The sequence below is a fragment of the Electrophorus electricus genome, chromosome 2 (assembly GCF_041902795.1).
Source record: "Electrophorus electricus isolate QZ-2024a chromosome 2, ASM4190279v1, whole genome shotgun sequence".
In the NCBI taxonomy this organism is placed as follows: Eukaryota; Metazoa; Chordata; class Actinopteri; order Gymnotiformes; family Gymnotidae; genus Electrophorus; species Electrophorus electricus.
Genome location: NC_137498.1, coordinates 8,117,030 through 8,136,828, shown reverse-complemented (window position 1 = coordinate 8,136,828; position 19,799 = coordinate 8,117,030). Strand labels below are relative to the sequence as shown.

The following is a 19,799-nucleotide window of genomic DNA, read 5'->3' as shown; positions in this document are numbered from 1 at the left end:
TAGAGATGAATGATACATTTCTGAAATAAGACATCTGTCCATCTCCCTTTGTAACTCAGTACAGTAAGTGATGTGGAGTCTGAGCTTCCTACACACCACCATCTCCACTGATTTCAAACTGGAGATCACAACAGCCATCATCAAAAACATTCATCAAGAGCTGCTTTGTATCAAAAACTCACCATGGACCCCACACACTATCTGTATAAAACCCTCTGCTCAGGTATTTGTTACTGCTTCAACAAAACCTGAACTTCACAACCTGTTTCCCAAAGATGGTTTTCCTTATAAAAAAAAAAAAAAAAATTTAAAAAGTGCTGTACGTGATGTATGTGATCCGTTATTTGAACGGTATTGTACTAATTGTGTTGTATCATCTGAACCACCCCCCCCCCCCCACTATTCAGATACAAAATAGCACTCACTTGAACAGGTGAACAAAGCACAGCAGAACAATCCTGTAAAAACACACACACACACACACACACACCATGGAAGATTTGACCTTGAAGGACGTGTGCCAGTAATGATGCGGAGGTTGTTTTTCTTATGTTACAGTGGATGGTATGTGAGCATTCACCTGTGTCTCCTGCTCTCTCTTCTCTTCTGTTTGCCCCTTTCTTAGCCTCGTTTGTCCATGTCTCTGGACTACATTAGAAAACCAGACAGTGTGACCCACAACTTGTATGCATGCATGTGTGTGTGTGTGTGTGTGTGTGTGTGTGTGTGTGTGTGTGTGTGTGTGTGTGTGTGTGTGTGTGTGTGTGTGTGTGTGTGTGTGTGTACCTTTGTATCTCCAGCACAAGACCCCCACGAGACCCAGCAGCAGGAGGAGGACAGCTCCCACAGCAGTAGTCATGAGAATATATAATAGATCACCAGCAGGGTTTTGGACATCTGAAGGCAAACGTTATGCAAATGTTATGTGTATTTGTGTGCGTATTAGTGTTTGTGTTTTTACACAGCATGCATTTTAATTGCTTTTTAAGATATTAGGAGACCATGTGGATATGCAGTAAATGCATGTTACCGTCAGTCAGAGTCTTTGCACTGTCAGTAGTGGAAGCGTCAGCTGGAGCCTTTGCACTTGTTTTGCCATCAAATCTTGATGTAAATTCTGTTGTTGAGATCCCTGGAGAGGAACATGTGTTTGTTAGCATAAGATGGTGTACTGCTTTAGTACTACTTGTGTTTGCAAGTTTGGCTACAGTACTGACCCATTATAAATGTGTATAGGAACATTCAGGATGGTTTACATTCGTGACACTAGTAGACATGTGATTGTACCTGAGGGGGGGGCAGGTGAACAAGCTCATCAGCGCATGTTTAAAAGTTTATTTAAAAACTAATTTTTATAATGAAGTGTTGACTTTCCAAGTAATGGTGTTATATTATAGAGTTAGCACTAATGCAATGGAATTATCCCTCTTGAGCATTGTGATACGGCCACAAAACAAATCAAATTATGTCAAAATAAAATTCCCAATGAAGTATTAGAAGTATTTAAAATATATATTTTAAATTTGTTTTGTATGTTGACCAAAAAGCTGTCAATGTGGTTGTATAGCCTGTAATTAGACTTCTGTGGTTGGGAAATACAGTTTTGCACTATCACTTTATTGACTGTCATAGTCAGGACACATGAAGAAAAATGCAATTTTCAGGTAAAACATGTCTTTGGACAATTGGAAATACATCTAATATTGGGTGAGATGAGTCAAAAACAGATCACTTCTGTCATTTTGTTATAAAGCCTTTAGTCAAACTAGTGTGACTGAGAAATAGTTGGATGCTGGTACTTCCTTAGGACACATGATTTTGGACTTGAAAGTTAATAAAAAATAACAATTTTGAGGTAAAACATATGTATTTGGACAACTGGGAGCACATCTAGTACAAGATGCTAAGTCAAAAACAGTGGATATCTGTCATTTTGTGAAGTAATACATTTTACATCAAATTTGTATTTTTCATAAATGTTGACATGTGCTGACTATGATATCAAAATGCCAGTGCAAAACAGTGTTTCCCCAACCACAGTAGTTTGAGGTTTCAGTTCACACAGTTCCTACTTACTGTTTGTGGATGGTCATAGTTAGGACGCATAACTCTTTAAGAAAAATGTCATTATGAGGTAAAATAGATAAAAAAGTTATTTGGACAACGGAACACATCTAGTACTAAGCAATGAATCAAAAACATGACATTTCTGTCACTTTGGGTGTATAAGATGTAGTGTGGATGGGAAACAATTTTACACTGGCAGTTTATTGATACTGTCATAGTCCAACTATACACTTTAGAAATAACATGAAAGACAAAATGAGGGTCAGTGACATTATGGATTGTTTCCAGAAGATTAAGTCATAATATAAATCCCAGTCAAGTATTTTTAAAGTACAAGACCACTTTAACCACAAATACACCCCTATAAAAATGGATGAAATGTATATTTACCCTGGACTTGTTTTAGCTGTCCTTTTGCAAACAAACACCTACCAAGTGTCACGTCGACCGAACTCCAAGCACACTACAACACCCAACATGCCATTCGTCGCAAGGTCAAGGACTCATCCAATCATACACATTAATTCAGATCCTCATCACCAGAATATTGACAGCACCTGTTTTCTACTTCCCACCTCTTTAGACCTCACCAGCATTCTGAGGTATTGCCACTAGTTTCGACTGTACATACCGAGCGTTATTTCCTTGATTGCTTTCCCGTGTTTCGACGGTGTTTTTTGCTCTCCAGACTACTGATTTTTTCCTACCCCGTTTGTATAGTTTGCTTGGTTTGTTATTGCTCTTTGGTTGTTGGACTCGGACTGTTTACCTGTATGATTTGGATTACCCCTGCCTTGCCTTTCCTTGTTTTGACCCTGGCCTGTTCACCCATCACAAAGTTGGAACAAAATAAATTTCTCTCTACATCCGCGAGCATCTGGCCTTACCTGTCCCATCACACCAAGCCACATCAGTGAGAAAACATTACCCAAGTGACCTGTAGCATTCATACTATGTCCAGTATATCAGCCTTTGATGGTCTAAGAGTGCTCTTTAGGTGTAACAGGTGCTACAGGTATAATGTAACACTAGTTTGCTAAAGTTCAGTTTATTTATGAGATTATTAATGCACTAAGAATACGGATCTAAGTTACTTACCTTTAAAAGTGAGTTTGATGTATAGTTGTTCATATTCCTTATGCATACAATCGTAATCTCCCTCATCTTCATCCGTCAGGTGTGATATGAGTAGAGAGAGATTTCCTGGAGCGTGAGCAGTACCTAGCTGAACTCTGTTTCTGTACTGTTCACTCTCACTGGAGATCACATCCCATGTTTTTCTTTTTGGGTGGTATTTCTTCCAGGTGAAACTCTCAGGTTTGGCAAGCAAGTCTATGCAACTGCAGGGTAGCAGTACTGAGTCTCCTGTGTGTGCAGTGATGTGTTTTGTCTCCCTGTTGTGTTCCAATACGCAACCTGTAGAAACACACCCCACTGTTAGACTCCACCACATTTGCTTGTTAGATTAATAAATATTTACTTTAATATTATATAATTTTTAGCATTGTTCTAATGACATTCACTATCCTTATAACAATGATAGTTATAACTGAGCAATTTGGTTGCTCCATTTAGGTAACAATTTGAGCTTTGTTTGTTAATGCAGTTCACTTCATATAGGATACTGTAAGGGTTGGCACCAGGCCAAAGCCCCTCCGGCCACCAGAGGGAGGCCTCAAGTCAACCACACCACTAATCAGGTTTAACACCCAACAGCTGGGTTAGACCTAATAAAAGCCCCGTGACCCAGTCATTCAGTGCTGGTTGTTTACTAAATATTTGAGGCAAGCTCCTAGCTGGTAATTTCAGGTGTTGAAGTCTGTGAGCCTTCCTGCTACACCTCACTTCTTATCTGTGAGGGTGTTTGTGTTTTTACACCTCCCCTCTCCAGTTTTCCCTCTCGAGTCTGTCTCTCTCCCAAGGCTTCCCTTAGCCATTCAAGTTGTTCCCTGTTTTCTGGTCTTGTTTGGGAAATTTTAGTTTGGTTTTCCTCAGTGCATCGGGGTTGCCATTTCTTCCTGTTACGTCCTTTGTTCTCCCTTTTTCCACGCTCGGCATGGTGTTTAGTTTTTCTCCTTTTGTTTTACCTGATCCAAGATCTAACTGTTTTGCACAGGGGCCTGTCCTTGTTAAAGCGTGGTTGCTCACCCAGTAGGCTATTGGTGTCATCACTTAGCTGACCTGGGTTCAAGCCTGCCTTACATATATGTTCTTGAACTGTTTTACAGATGATCTTTCCTACAAAGGGCCATACTGATAGATACTTTGTTTCCCAGCATTCATACATGACTCTACACTGGATCCTACTTTTCAAAGCCCTATTAATATGATCAGTTAATTATTCATGTTGTGTTTATGACCTGATTATATATAATCTTGCATTCAGAATGTGATTTTGTTTATTTTTGATGGGGTGTGATGTTTGGTTGTTAGATTGTAGATTGTGTTGTGGTGTTTTTTCATAGTGCTTTTATTACCCAGTTTGATTTTTTTTTTTTTTTTTTAACTACCCTTCAGGAATTTCTGCTCAAGCTTACTGTGGCCTGCACAGTGTTGTATACCCAAAGCTTGAGGAGCTGAAGACAGACCTGGTAGCTGTGAAAGAAACACGCCACCTAATGGTGGCAGGTTATGGTGGGACTCATGAAGACACTGAAGAGCCATATGAGGATGTCACCACAGATGCTTCAACAGATGATGAATTCTAGACTCCATCCTGTCCACTGCATTTACCACATTAATTTCAAATCTGTATGCCTATATAATACATGTAATGATGTTTTTATCCTTGTCTCTTTGTAGCTAGGTTGTTTGGTTGGGTGTTCTTTATAGGCTATAAGAAAATAAAAAAATGTATGCTAACCTTATTTCTTTTCAGCAGTAATTAACCTTTGTGAAGATGTGATCAAAACGTTGTGTTATAAAGCACATATTGGAATAACCCCTGTAAAACCATGTGCAGATTATTTTGGGGCTATAATCCTGCACTCTTAAAAAATATATTTTTTAAAAAAATAATAAACCATTTGAATCAGTAATGAACGGAGCATTTAATTCTGTTTGTCTAGTTGCTCAATTTCATAATATAAGCATATATTATGCAAGAAAGTGTTTGCATAACTGTGTAGCCTTGGTACTGAAACACCAGAATAAAGATAAGCCTTGTTTTGTTGAACATTGTATTGTGACCAATAAGCCTAATTTTCAGTTAAAATGGTATAATTTCTTAAGGTTTTATTATTATTGTTGTTGTTTAGGTTGCATTTTGATCCTTAATGAGTGTTCAAATGACTTTGGATTATAACGAATACAGAGTGAGTGAATTGTACCTATGTGGAATGATTACTATTTAATTAATATATAGTTTACATGTATAGGTTATATTTACTTTATTTATTTAGATTTTTTAATCTGAGCCTGATAACAAAATGATAGCGTAAAGAGGGGGAAATGATTTTAAAATGTGATTTATAATATGAGACTATAATGTCATTTCAGCTGCACTTTTTTCATTGTTCTAAACAGCCACTGAACAGAATTTAGCCCTCCATTATGTCATAATGTGTGTCATTCTATTTCTGACCCCAGATCAGTTTATTGAGTGGATTTGCCGATGACGATCATTTTAGACAAAACATCAACAGAGACTACAAACAATTCTTCACGCGTAAGCGGTACTGAGAAACGAAAACAAAACGTAAGTAGAATTTAGTTTTATCTACAAAGGCAGATACTAAATATTTGATAATCGTATTATAAACAAATAGCCAATATGCGAATTTAAAATGAGAACACACATTTTAATGATGGAGAACTTTTGACTGAACGGAGAACTAATTAGTGGGCTGATAGTGAGATCCCCGCCCCACTAGTCACGTGGTACGGCCCGCCGCCTGCAGTGGGAGTTCATGGTCTTGTGTGAATCCACGACTATGTAGTCACACACACCTGCAGCGGGTTATTCTCCTAATGTCTGTGTGTGTTTAAACCCCGGTTGGTGTGTGTATCCCTGTCGGTCTGTGTTCTCGCTAATGTTCACGTACGTGGTACACTTTATGTTTGTGTGTTCAACGTTGCTCATGTTCATCTTGCCTGTTTCGTGTGAGCGCCACTGTGTTCGTTATTCGTGTTCGTCTAATAAACGTCTGTCTACGTCAAGGGAGTTTGTGGGACCTGCGGCACTCGGGCCCTCACAGCTGTTTAATTGAACGGACCGCACAAATATTTTAAAATGCGAAATAAGTGAGTAGAGAATGAACTAACAAAAGGAAACCTTGATAAATAAAAGGGGACGTAGCTGAAAATATTCGGGTAACCGAACTCCATTAGATGAAATACGTTGACTGAGACAAGGGAAAGTGACTTATGGGCTTGTTTTAGAAAAACCTCTGTAAGACCACGAGTGTGGCCATTATGCACTGTCGCACAACAGACAACCTTTGTTTCACATTTATTAACATTTGTAGAAGAAATTGAGCTACGGGTGGCCATTTGTTCGGTTACATAATAACTGTATATAAATATATAAAGTCTACAGGCTTTGATTTCTCATTTCCATATAGAGATATGAAACTGGGGTACAAAGGTAATCCTGTGCACAAATGCATGTAAAATAAGCCTTGTTTTGTAGAAAACGGTGTTGTAATCAAAGCCTAATTTTCATTTCAAATTTAATTACTTCTTAGGACTAAATCTTTAATTCTTAAAAATTAAAGGTTTTTTTTAAATATCCAAAAACACATGCAAACTGTTTCAACTTTTTAAAAGAAACTAAACAGCTTTATTATCATTCAGTGCAGTAGAGCTTTCTTCTGCCCTTTCTAGATGCCAAGGGACAACTTCATTATTAATATTATTACCAGAAGCCAGAAGAGTCATAGAGACCCTGCTCCCATTGCTTGGTTTAAGCAACATTACTGTGCCAATCTGGGAGAAAGTGTAAGTGTCTACATCTTTTTTACTGCATCCACGGTTTTATTTATTTTGCCTTCACATTTTCCTGACTTGTACAGATGGCAATCCAAAATATGCTGTCCATTAGTGGAGTTTCCACTGCCCAGGTGGGGTCAATGGATGATTCATTTCCTTTACAATTCATCACTGATTATTTCTCATTTCTCACTCAAGAAACAGGAGGACTGTAAGGAGGTTCGTACCATCCGGAGCATAACTGCTGAACACATTATGATCATAGAGTCAACGGGAGAGATTTGCTCTTTGGACCACAGTGTACATGTAGAAGGTGCAGATGTACTTTCTTGCATAAATCTAGCTTTACATTAAGAACACACAGTAGGACATGATGTTTGCTCACTTTAAATATGTTCCTGTACTTTGTTATGTAATTGCATTTTTATTGATTTTTTGGGGAAAAAAACAACATCTGTAGATGTAAGAGAGGATCTGGATGGAGTAGGGGAATCTATTACAGAGGCAGTCAAAGTGGAGAACACCCCAGCTGGTGAGTAGCATCAAAGCACCACATCAATAATCAGAGTTTACATACATCCACTCCATGGACACCAGTTTAAAAATTCTACTTTTATTTCAAATATAAAGGCTCAGAATGCAAGAAGTTGAAGAGAGTACGCATCTTCTTCAGACGATATAAAAAGCTATAAAAAGCACCTTGTCCTGTGCCAGGCGCTCCAACAAAATTAGCCCTACTCTTTAACTTTTCCCAGCTCTTTTTACCAATTTATTTTGTATTTCTTTTTCCCTTCATTTTCCCTAACCTGTCTTTTCATTTTCTGAAATAACATCTTTTGACTTTTTGATTTATTTTTGGTTAATAAACTTTACTTCATGCAAAGATATAGTCTGTTTGCATTCTGGACCATTTAATCATATTTTTTCATTCTAAGACCAGCCAGGTTATGATTCTAATTTGGCCAAATAAATCTTGAATGATTCAACTCACTTTAATAACATTTTTAGATTATCACATATATGTACAGTTTCATGTCACTCAGCATTAAGAGAAAATTTCACACTCACCTTTAGTGAGAGGAAGTACAGTAAAGAGAAAACACAAACTGAGCAGCATTGTCACTATGAAAACACCACTGACTTCCCAGCACACACTGACAACTCTACACCAAGATCTCCACTACCACTGTGGACACACACTGAATCCAGAACTCTCACAGCATTACTTCAGTACTCCAGACCCTAATGTCCACCCAGCAGAGAGGAACTGGGAACAAATGAACTTGGCCAGAGCTCTTATGTTTCTTTTCAAGTTCACATCACCAGCTTTACAGAGACATACAAAACCACACACAGTGCCATCATGTCCTTTGACCTGTGAGGACTCTGGTTGTTTCTTCCTTTGTGATGTATCCCACAACCCCACACTGACCATGATGCTGCATCTGTGAAACCATATAGGAGACACACATGCTCATTATAAAGCAAAGGGGGTGGAGTCTAATGTAGAGGAGAGAAACAAACAGATATATTATCCCCTCACTCTTATTCTCAAACTCCTCTTTCTAAGTTTATAGTTTTAAAATGCAGTTTATAGAGTTAATCACCTCAAAGCTTGCGCATATACACATTTTTGCATTACTTTTTCATTGCTTGATATATTTTATGTTTGCACTATCTTATGATGTCCTGTGTACTTAATATTTTATTCATTGCATCAAATTTGTTTTATTGGCAAATATATGTTGAACTATTATGCACTGTCACTACAGAATGCTGTCTGCTTTATGTCTCCAGAGACTATAAGCATGCAAACACACACACACACACACACACACACACATACCCACACCCACACACACATATACACACATTCAAGAATTTCTAGATAGTGAGAGGACCTGCTTTTTGTTTGCTTTTTCAGCTTCCACATCACAATAATTTGTTGTGGACCATTGCTTATGCAGAAAATTTCTTTAAGATTTTTTGTGAGTAATATGCATTTCTGGATTTACTGAATGAGTCAAAAACAAACAACAAAAACCTGCATTACTCACAATAAGAAGCTATTTGAACTTTGATAAACTCTATCAATCAGCCTTTGAACATGGACATGGTTTGGGTAGTACATGAGCAGTCCCTTTTCTCAGTGAAGTACTGACATCTCTCCTCACAGTACACAATATTACCCAAATTATCAGTAACCATACCAGTCCTACTCATACTAAACCTGTTTTGTACTAAATTAAATTCAAACTGGACCTGCCATTGAGAACACACTGGAGCCTAGTCCTAGTTTTAGTTTGTGATTAAAACATCATGCTTTATCCCAATTTCACATTAAAATAGACCCAGCAGTCAGAGTTGTGCTGTTTTGATTAATAAACTACACTTTACCGAATAAATGTAGTATTTTGTACTATTTCTAGCTAGAAACCACTGATAAGCCTGTCATGGCATAAGGCAAGAAATAGACTAGAAGGAAACTGAGCTTGTGTGTGACCACAGCTCAGCTGCAGAGGTGTCGAAGCAGCACGGTTGTCACTTCTGGTCTAAAATGGGCTTTAGATTCTGATCTGGTATCCACTGCCCACTGGTTGGAACTGTGAGAAATGAAACCACAGTCAGACATCCTGAGCTCTCAGACCAGAACAGTCTCCTCCTTCTTCTGGGGGGTTCATAAGGTGTTTTGAGAGCAAAATGTTTACTGATTTTAAAAACTGCACATATTCACATTAAGATGCCATACACATATCAAATACTTTTCTACCACAATTTAGTCCACAAACCATATTTTTCTCACACCACTAATAGATTAAGAACACTGCTGTAAAAGTGGAGCCTGTATGTTATATCTGATGTATTCACTGAGCTGAGTTATTTCATGACACAAGTATTTACATGAAAGTAGGGTCATACACTGACCATGACTGCAAACATTAGCATTAGGGTATTTATACAGCAGGAGACAAACAGGGAATATCTGGGAACAATTACTGGGAGGGGTAAGAGACAAAACTCACATGAGACACGTCAGAGCAGAGCAGGGGAGGAGCTACAAACGAAAACATACAAAAGCACATGGAGACAAAGACGTACTAAAGCAATAACATGTAATTGTCTTCTACTCTTTACTACAGTGTAGCCTATAGAAACGTATACCAGAAAATATAGGACAATTATATTTTAACTATATTAAAAAGTACACAGACTTCATAAGATGGAATCATAAGATATGCAGAAATATTTAATAATTATTTGTTAAGCAAAACATTTTTCCAATTCTACCCAAAAAAAGTCAGCTTGCTTAAATAACATTTTTATATTAACAAATAAATGTACAATTTAATGCAATTCAGCATTAAAAGAGAATTTGACACTTACCTTCAGTGAAGAGAAGACACAAACTCAGCAGCATTGTCACTATGGAAACACCACTGAGCTCCCAGCACACACTGACAACTCTACACCCAGAACTCCACTACCACTGTGGACACACACTGACTCCAGAGATCAGTCCAGAACTCTCTCTGCAGTACTTCACTGAAGTCCACAAGGATGTCACTACAGTAATGTGGGGTCTTGTGAGTCCTGAGTACACCTGAGGTCTGTTTTTTCATTGTGTAGTTTCACAGAGCCCACAGGGCCCCTGGTGCCTCTGTGAACTGGACATGCATGTTGTGGTTTCAGTGTGGGGGTGTCTGTGGGGGAAGAAAGAGGAGGCTTGAGAAACCACCAGAAAGCTAAAAAAGCCTCCTTGTTGACAACTTACCGTTAAAGCAGCCATGTAACACAACCAGTCTACTGATGGACAAAATCTGCATACGCTACTTATAGTGTAGCCATGACACTTTATAAACATAAAATACATAAATACAGCAAACATCACACAGCATAAATACATAAAATCAGCAACAGAGTGTAAATATAAAGTGTAATAAAGTGTAAATATTTGTATTATTCTATTTATTTATGTATTTGAAAGATATTTGACAAGCCAGTTAAACAGAGCCTGGGTGATCAGTTATAATTAGACTGTGCCTTTGCTATGAGCCGTTACACTTAATACTAAAAATTGCTGGTTAAAAGCACAAGGACCAAAACCACAACTAACAGCTCGCTCAGATCACTTGTTTCTTTTTAAAAAACAGCTCAGCTAGCACAAAGGTTCTAAATCCAGTCATTGTGGCTCCCAGAAACATCATTATTTCCCATGTTCCTGTGCCTCTAGCATTTTTTCCTGGAGAACATGATACTACTGACTGTATGTGAATCACCCAAGCATGTAGCATTTCCTTTACAGCCTCATACACCTTCACTTGAGCCCAATCACATTTCACCCCTTGACCCTACCACTTAGCCGTGGCCCTCCATATGTGGTGTTCATGAGTAGGGGTTGGGTCTCTGATAGAGGGCTAGGGTGAGGTCTTAGGGCTAAATGGCCCTCCAAACTGAGGGATTCAGAGTCTCACTCAAAATTGAGTGTTATGAGAAATTTCTCAGAATTCCTTGTGAATCATTGATAAATGGAAGCAGAAGCAAGGGGGAAGATTTCAACCACTACCCTTTGTAACTCAGTCCCAAGGGGCAAGATGACACTTGAAAACAAGGAGTAGGAGGAAAAATGAGAGGGGATTGGGCCTTGGCAAAAATCTAAGCACTAAATCTAAGAATAAAATGGTTTAAAACATATTACATTTAATACGCATGGTTTTACCTAATCCTAGAGATATATAATAAAGTTATCTGTTACAGGACAAGGGGGTTTTCAGATCCAGTACAGACATTAAATCCTATAAGATCAAATACATTTGAAAAAAGAACTAAAATTCTTACTCTCTAATTCACCAGCTTAAAAAAAAGAGATCCCCTCTAAAATCCTCAATGTCAGACCTAGCTACCATACATCGTACATTCTTTAAATTGAGAACAGCATTTTGAAGTCTGATTTCTGACTCAGTTACTGTTCAAATGGTCAAACCAGAACTGTATACATATTTTTACAATTATGGCCCCTCCACTTACTGGCTTAGAAGCAGTGTTACTGTGATTCTTATTACTTTATCTGACACCAAACCAGAGGTGATAAATCTGATTTTGAACACTGACAGACTCAGAGGGGCCTGGATGTTGCACCAATTGCTGTGATAAGATCATCATAGTGAATTAACATACAAGACAACACACCAGGAATGCACACCTCGGGACAAGAACAGGACCTCTAGAAAGTTGGACTAGACATTAATTGCTTATTTTTTAATTTGTTACATTTATTTTTCTTTTTAAATTGTTATTATTGTGGTGACCATTGTTGAGCAGAGGAGGATGGGCCCTCCTTTTGAGTCTTGCTTCCTCTCAAAGTTTCTTCCTCTTATTTCTTCCTCTAGGGAGATTTGTCTAGAACTGTTGCCCTTGGCTTGCTCCCTGAGAGCTTGGACTTGATCATTTGTAAAGCTGTTTTGTGACAACATCTGTTGTAAAAAGCGTTATATAAATACTTTGATTTGAAAGAACTCATTTATAAATGAGTCACAGGTAAGTCAGAGAGTTTCGAGGTTAATGTATATTTGTCACATTGCCACATTTGTTTTAGAATTACATAGATTCCATAATTTAAGTAATATGTGTATGAAACAATGACAAATATCACCAACATGCCTAATGCTATAACTGCCCCTGATTTGTGTGTTAGAGACTGCTATGATTGGTCTGTCAAAACAAATGAAGACCGATTCAGGTCTCACTCAAAACCTTTATTACCATTCAGATGCCTGAGTTTGTGCACAGTAAACACAGCACCACCCAGGGCCCAGGGCATGGTAAACATTGTGCCACCAGGGCAGAGGGGACGTAAACACAGTGCCACGTAGGCCCAGGGCACAGTAAGTCCTCACGATGACATTGTATCTTCCTGGTGAGAGAGTGTAATGGACAACATACATTCTACATAGTGCAGCTTTCACTTTATTTGGAGAATTAAGTCCATGATTGTAGACATTTATTTAATAGTCTATAGACGGTCAACTTGGTTATTTTAGCTTTCATTTTAATTGGACAGTCCAGTGTGAAAGCCACAGTACATTTGTGGTGTGAGTAGAGTTCACATCTCTAGTGGTGGAGTGACATTCTTACAGAAGGAGGACCAGTTTTTTGGCCAACAAACACGTTACTCCTGCAAACAAATTCCATATCAAATCTGAAACTGAACCACACTACTCAAACTGAACATGTGCAATTAAAATACACCCTGACTTATGTTTCATGCACTGCATTATGTATAAAAAAATAAAAAAATAATGTTTTGAAATTAAATACTCCTTTAAACATCTGTTCAAACTTTTTTAAAGTCTCAGGTAGCCAGTTCTGTGGCTGCTGTAATTCCACCTGCTGTTGTAACAGACACAGTTGTACTGCGCCTTTAAGAGGGAGCTTCATGGTTATGGAGAGAGAGTGAGTCTGAGGGGAGAACCGTCACCTTTCTGCTCGCCTTCTCAACACTCCTTTTTCTTTGGTAACGCTGTACGGTGCTTTTTACTGTTTTCTTTACGTGTAAATACAATGATGGTAGCCGTGTGACCTGGCTTGAAGTGATCCAGGAGAGAATAAAAGTCTTTCAGATTGCCCACAGCAGTGTGTGTGTCACTCCATGTTAACTCCACGCATCGCGGTTACCCCGTAGCACCTGTTCCTCACTCCAGGTAAGAAGCGTTACACTGTTTTCATTAATAAGCCTTTGAAGTACTTTGGGTGTCGTAGTGAAATGAACTGACCAAACAGCAGTGAGGGAGGTTATGTTGGGTCTCACCCCCTGAGCTTCTACAACGTGTCTCTATGACAAAGGACGGAGCCACTTAACTAAGAATGAGACCGTCCTCACTGACAATGTGAGAATATCTGATAGATCACTGAATGATAAGAAAGAAAGAGGACGTACCACATGACAACTTACAAAACCTACCACATCTCTATATTTGGTGTGTGTTGTGTTGAGCTTAGTTTGTCAGTTTCATCTGAATACACTTCCTCTCCACTATAAGTGTAGCTGTGAAGTCATTCAGTAGACTGTATTGAAGAGTGTGTACGGTGTGTATCAGCAGTCCTGCTGTAGCTGTGTGTAGTGTGTGTAACTCAGTAAGAATGCAGGTGTGTGTTTATCTGCTCCTTGTGCTCCACGCTGCTGATGGTGAGTGTTACCTTCTCTCTACAGGTGTTGTCATCCTCATACATTCATTTACACAAAGGTATTTATATCTGAGATCAGCAGAGAGCAGCAGCTCACCACTTACCCCAGATTCTGTCTATCGACCAAGAAATGTTTGAAGTCCAAATTTTGCCTCTTTAGTTTAGAACAAAAGCTGTTAAATGCTAACGTTGCTAACAAACACTGGAGGTCAACAGCAACTCAAATATAGCCTTCGTAAATCCATGCCCACAAACTTCTCTCAAGCCGGTCAAACCGCATCCAAGTGTTAATGTCTCCCAGACTAGTCGGTGTGTCGTATAACTCACTGTGAACTAGACAAGTGAAGAAACACGTCACCGGGAAGCGACCTGGATGAGGTTTGAGGACATGTAGCTCGATATCTGACTTATTTACCAATCCTATTAGCTATCGTTGCTGTTGGCTTCCAGTGTTTGTTAGAAATGTTAGCAGCTTTTTGTTCTAAAGGAGCGAATTATGGACTCCAAACATGTCTTGTCCACCCGGGTTAAGGGAGAATAAAGTAAATTTGCTTATTCGCCGACTTGTTCCGTTTAGTGGCACTGAAATCTGCGCTGTGGTTCGGTCCGGTAGAGAGGAACCGGTGCTAATTACTTGCTAATTGCTAATTAGTTACTTAAGACCAGCATAAGCTAGGAATTGTAGGGACTTTAGTAAGACTGACAAAATTGAGAAACATGAAGAGTACAAGAGTTTTGTGACTCTTACAATAATCATTTTGCTCTAGAAATCTGTACATTTATAAAAACAATTTGTTTTTTATTATGGTGTGGTATGTGAAATATGCTCTTGTTTATTTCTGTTTGTGTTATTTATTCCTCACTTGTTCATTCTGTGTACGATGCAGCTCTTGTCCACTACCCACTTCTGTATCCAGCTGCCTGTGACAGAGGTCACACCTCATTGTGGTTGACTGTATATGTGGTACAGTCCTGTACATGTGTTGTATGATGTATGTGTTTGGTGCTTCTGTGTGTTTTCCTGAGTGTGAGTGGGTTTGGGGGAGAGACTACAGAGGATTCTGATCTCATGAATTTTGACATGCCCATCATATCCTTTATTGAGCTAGCAGTCAACCAAGACAGTACTACTCTATATTACTATGGAGACCAGAGGAGGGGCAGAGGTCACTACCTGCAGGTTAAAGAGCTGGACTGGTACTGAATAAATCCATTTCAGTCAAGAGGTCTCAGCTATCAGGACTTCCCAGAGGGTTTCATCCAGACAGCTGTCTCCCACATTTAGACAGTGTTTGTTTTTGTTTTAGCCTATTTATATGGTTTACCCCCATGTTGCTCAGCGACACTGACTATAGTACTTGCTGACACTTCCTACAGTGTAGTGACCCAGATTAGGCTGGACCCCTGCTCAGGTTTTCTGAAACACAACCCATGCTTAACCACATGGTCAACCAAAGTGGCCCAGATCTCATCCGTGATGGTTGCTCTTCCTTGCCATCATCCTCGCTCTCCAATACTGACCTCCATTGATATCCAACCAAGACATATCCAACCTCTTTATAGTGCTCAGGCTCTGATTTCTAAGTGCCATTAGTCAAATTAGTCAATGAGTACTGGGTTTGGTTAATTGATAAATGGATGTATCATTTGTATTTGAGGGTTTTCCATAAGAAACAGGTATTTCTGTTGAATGATGTGTCCAATATAGAGAATTGTGTTTAGCGTATTGAAAAAATGTGTTTTAGAAATACAAAAAGAGTGTAAATCAGAGAAGGTGCTTTTGGTTTAGTATAAGGAGATGGGCTACATGAGTTAGTGGTTTCAATTATTGTGTCACATGTCCCTGTTTTTCTGTCTTACAAAAACAGTACAGTTTCCCAGCAAGCAGCTCTTCCTCCTACCAAACTTGGAGCACTTTTTAACAATTTAACAATACATAACTATATCTCTCTCACACACACATATATACACACACACACAGACACGTATACATACACACAAAAACATGCACAGCTGCTGCAGGATGGCCAGACCCACATCTGAAGGACTTGGAGAAAGACAATTTTACACACACAGTAAATGTACATTCAAAGGGATACCTTCGTGCCCTGCTCTCTCTCTCTGTCTCACTCACACACACACACACACACACACACACACACACACACACACACTCACTCTCTCTCTCTTCTTGTTGGGTGTTTGGGCTTCAAGTTCTCCTATGTTGTTCCTCTTATCTTAGAGGTTTAGAAAAATTTACAAATAAAAAATGAACAAATAAAAAATAAAACCATAAAGTACAGTACAGCATGCACCTCTTCCTCCTCACATATGTATTGCTAAACTTGGTGCACTTTAGCAATACATAACACACACAGACATGCATATGCGCATGCTTCCTTTTTGGGTTCGTGAGCTTAAAAATCTGCTGTGCTGTTCCTCTGAGTGGTGCGTGAATGGCATGTTTACTTTTCACTCACCCATGAAGACTGTAAAACAGTCTCCAAATCCTCATCAGTGACAAAGATTCAGCTCTGAACCTCATGGTTTAATCAATCACTGTCTCTGGCAGCATAAATTCACTCAAGTGACTCCAGTTTAAAGACTGTTTTCTTATTTAGTCCCAAGTTATTCTGATGTCACCATAGTCATAGCTACCAGTTTACAGATGTGAGAATTCCCAGCATGCACCGCTTCCCCCTCACATATATATTGCTAATCTGGGTGCACTGGGTGCTACGTGTGAAATGTACTCACTTGTTTATTTCTGTTTTGTGTTATTTATTCCTCATTTGTTCATCAATTGGTCAGGAGGCTTGGACAGCCCATGCTGCTGCACGCACACACACACACACACACACACACACACACACACACACACACACACTGTTTCTGTTAGTGGTATTTTTTCCTCACTTGTTCATTCTGTATATGATGCAGCTCTTGTCCACTACCCACTTCTGTATCCAGCTGCCTGTGACAGAGGTCACACCTCATTGTGGTTGATTGTATATTTGGTGCAGTCCTTTACATGTGCTGTATGATGTATGTGTTTGGTGCTTGTGTGTGTTTTACTAAGTGGGGAGTGTGGATGGGTTCCAGGGAGAGGCTACAGTGAGTTCTGATCTCATGAATTCTGACATACTCATCATATCCAAGACGATACTACTCTGTGTTACCATGGAGACCTGAGGAGGGGCAGAACTCACTACCTACAGGATAAAGAGTTGGACTAGGGTTGAATAAATACATTTGGCAAGACAAGTGACGTATCCAGGTCCAGCTCTACGGTGGGTGTGAAGACCCATTGTACAGAAAATGCATAAATTAAAAAAAGCAAATTCATTAGAATGGAAACACGTGCGCTACAGTTCCAAAATGCAGTGCAACTTCAGAAATGCTGCAAACTCAGTCACAATACAATGGAAATGTTTTCTGAAGTTGCCTCACATTTCCAAAATATAGCACACATGTCATTTTGAATAAAGTGTTTTCTGAATTTGTATAGCGTTCAGGAATTTGCATCAAGTTTGTAAACTGTAGCACGTTTCCCTTCTGTGTTCTTCAAAAGAAACAGTAAATCAAACATAATGTGGAATACAAGTGTAGCAACAAGACTGAAGGGGAAGTAGGTGAGACGCTGATTCAGAGATGGAACTGCACCTTAACAACCACAGAACCACAAAAGATACCAAATACAAACGGTGCAGACTGACTCTGCTTATTGGTTTTGCCAAAGTCATATCTGGGCCCATACCCTTAAAGGGCCGCTACCATGGTAAACCGAATTTTGCTCACTTTATTGAAATAAATAATTTTTAAGTAATATGTAAATTGTTAAATTTTCAAAACACATTTACTCTCCCATTCCTTACAGTCCATATATGGAATATAATCTGTAAAAATAGCCTGTTTTGAAATCACTGTTTCTCTGATGTCATGAGAACCAGCTCATTTACTTATCTCTGCCTCTTTGGCCTACAGCAGTTTAACCCCTAACACCTACATTGCAGTTCTCAGACATATTTCAGTTCTTAGTGCTTTTTAAATGAAGCACAATACAGGGCAGCCAATCAGAACAGAGCTCATTTATCTTACATCTTAAAGGAACAGCTACAGAAATGGCCTGCGTAATTCCAAGGGATAAAGAGAGGTTAGAAAATAGTTGTGTCAAACTGAATTATGACTCTCTTTGGAAGATTAAGCCACACAAATATTGTAAGAGGACAACAAAGAAAACAAATAAAATAAAGGAAAAGTGTAGGATATGTGACCTCTAAAGAACTTTTGGTGTATTTGGTGAGGTGGGAAGGTGAGTGGCTACAGCTACAGCTGAGGAAGCACCAGGGGCTTCTGTCTGGGTCCCACTGGGCAGCCATATGCAGGGCAGCTGTGTACAGCACAGCTTCTGAACTTGGCTGAAGGGTGCAGTTTCAGCACCTTGACAGCAGTCAGGCTGCCTTGGAGATGAAAAATGTTTGGTCTGTCGTATTGGTCTACTCTGCACATATTTTATTAAAGTCTGTCCTTATATGGTCCTTTTAATGAAATCTACATCTCCAAGTACAATCCCCATCTCTAAGTAAAACTCTATCATCTCTTGGAATCATTGAAATAAAAAATGGGAAAAAAAAAAATAGCAAAGCATTAGCCATTAGATTAGAACATATTATTCCATCACTGATCAAACTGGTTTCATCAAAGGAGACACTCAGCCATTAACAGGGTAGACTACTTAACCTAATACTGTGACGGTGGCAGTTCAGAGGGAGCGAGAGGCAAGGTTGCGCCAAAGTGCTCTTTATTTTCCATTGTCAATATGTGACGATACCACTACTAACGACAAACACTACTCTGTTCCAATAGTCCTTGTAGCGATGTACACGTTGGGAGTGAGCAGTCCGACGGGTCACTAATGTGCTGCACTCTCTCTTGACCTGTGAGTTTAAATAGAGAGAACGAACAAGGAACAGGTGGAGGTGATTAGTAGGCAGGAGACTGGGAATGAGGCAGGTGTTTAGTGTGATCCCTAGCAGGAGTGGGTGTGTCCCTCCCTCTGGCTGCCTGGCCAACCGTGACAAATACGTCACACCTCACTCCACATATTAGAAACTGCTATGCAGAGAAGGCCTTCAATAAAGAAAACTGGAAGTTTTTCTGCTCACATTGCATAAAATCTTTAACACCACACCTAAGGCCACAGTCAGTACTAATGTAATACCATCAAAAATGTGCATAGAGGTACTAGGCAGGGAAGCCCACTCTCTCTATTGCTGTTCTCAGTTCTTTTATTTATACATTTATTTGTTACTATTTTTGCTTTTTGTACAGTTTTTATTTTATTTTGTTGTTGTTGCTGTTGTTGTTACAGCGCAGTGCACACTAGCCTACAGCCTCAATTAGTTACTTTACAGATATTCAGCATTTAGCAAACAGTTGTTAAACAGCTTTTGACAGCTTTAACAACAAAAAGAACAAAGTAACAGAGAAAAGGTGAGAAAATGTTTCTATTTCCTGTGATAACTGTTGGGTTGTGATGACATTGTACTGTCTACATCCAAAGTCGTCTTTACTTTGGTGACTCCTTTAGTGGTTCTGTGTCAGTGGGTGGATTTCACAGC

General features: G+C 39.1%; 1 long non-coding RNA gene across 1 annotated transcript; it reads right to left on the bottom strand.

Moving 5' to 3' along the window:
- Positions 1–424: 424 nt before the first annotated feature.
- LOC145647213 (uncharacterized) lies at positions 425–897 on the bottom strand. Its single transcript, XR_014116298.1, has 3 exons — positions 787–897; positions 581–648; positions 425–458 (listed from the first exon to the last, which is right to left on the bottom strand). It is a non-coding gene; the product is annotated as an uncharacterized LOC145647213 (long non-coding RNA).
- Between the last annotated feature and the right edge of the window lie 18,902 nt (positions 898–19,799).